Source organism: Mandrillus leucophaeus, unplaced genomic scaffold (assembly GCF_000951045.1).
Source record: "Mandrillus leucophaeus isolate KB7577 unplaced genomic scaffold, Mleu.le_1.0 Scaffold221, whole genome shotgun sequence".
Lineage (NCBI taxonomy): Eukaryota > Metazoa > Chordata > Mammalia > Primates > Cercopithecidae > Mandrillus > Mandrillus leucophaeus.
Window position 1 is genome coordinate 3558235 of NW_012102266.1, and position 1643 is coordinate 3559877.

At 41.4% G+C, this 1643-nt stretch overlaps 1 protein-coding gene across 1 annotated transcript in view; it reads right to left on the minus strand.

Moving 5' to 3' along the window:
• The window catches only part of LMNB1 (lamin B1), a 39112-nt gene that overhangs the window by 35377 nt on the left and 2092 nt on the right, over positions 1-1643 (minus strand). The gene's annotated exons all lie outside the window — the stretch shown is intronic.

Sequence of the window (1643 nt, forward strand, 5' to 3'; positions counted from 1 at the left end):
CTCCATCTCAAAAAAAAAAAAAAAAAAAAAGAAGAAGATACAGTGTAGGGTCCAGTATCCCATCAATCCCCATCCCAACAGTCCTAGTTTTCTGCAAAACAGTTTGAAAACTCCTGACCATCAAGCAATATTCAAGCTCCTTGGCATGGCATGTCCCCCTACAAAGCCCTTCAGGTCTAAGTGCTAAAGACCTTCTGAGCCTGGGACTTCACTCTCCCCTGCTTCATGCCATCTATTCCCACTCCTAACTCCATCTAATTCCTAAGCAACTGCCATTCAAAACTAAGACCAAGGATGGAACAAATGTCATCCTTCCTCTCTAATGCTTCCCTGCTTTACCTCTCCTAGCAGAAAAAAGTCATTTACCTTTCTGGGCTCCACAGCACTTTGTGCGTCATTCTCATATGGTGCATGGTACATACATCTTTTTAAGATTTAAGATTCCAAGTCTGTCTCCTACACTGGAATGTGGGTAAAATGAGATTACCTTCAGATCCTCAGTGCTTGACAATGTCTGGTATAGGGTGGGGATACTCAATAAAATTTGTGTGTTAAAAAATGAAAGAAGCAAACCACAGAAAAGCAGTACTTACAATTTTACTTTAGTGTAACAACTCATGAAAAGATAAGTACTCAGCCTCTGTTATAGAGGACCAAGGTTATTCTGAGACCCAAACAGTCAATCTAGATCTGCCCTGCAATGCCTGTACAAGCCACCACAGCCTTCACAAGCAGATGGGCGGCAGGCATTGTACCAGGGACTGAAGAGAACTCAAGAGTCAGCTACCGTCCTTGGTGCAAAGTAATTTATAGTCTCTTCTCATAGGAGGTTATGAACACACTTTTGCTTTTTCTAACCCACACAAATGTACAGTGGCATTTATATGCACTCTTATACACAAGTGCACAGGAGTTTAGGGACTGGGGGAGAGGCTCAGCCCAGGTCCTTAATTTTGAGATATATTTACTTAATTCAGCAGACATTACTGAGTATCTACTATGTACTACCAGGAACAGAAAGATAAATAAATAAGACAGGGTCCCAACTAAGTGCATTGTTCGTTTTTCCCTTCCTTCTTCTGGACCCTCAGTATCTTTACTGCTCAGGGTTAGGCACTAGGCCATGTCACCACACATGTGTGTAGCTGTCTAGGTGGCATAAAGGCTTATCTTGCAGATGCTGAAGTAAACTGATGAAAAGGGACTTGTGAGGCTACCTGCACTGGGAGCTCAGGGCAGACAGTTCTTGCAGCTGTCCTTACATTGTGAGCCCTTTAACTCCACAAACGAATTCTTCTGCATTCATACGTTTTTCCTCTTCCTCCTTAGGCCACAATATTAACAGTGAAAAAATCAACACTTCATAAAGTGGCTAATAAAGAGAGAAGAATTGACTACTATCTCTACCTCTTGCATATACAGCACTTACAGTGTATTGATCATACAAATCCCTTACTTGAGGACGTGCTGAGCTACCTCAAGAGATTGAAAACCCTTTCAGGGCAAGGCCCATGACTTATTATTCCTACATCTTCTACACAGAAAATTCAGATAATGATTATTTTGGTAAATGTCACAAATGCACACGCGCACACACACACAACTTCTCTTTTTTCATCCTATGTAAAATGTATCATGTCTTT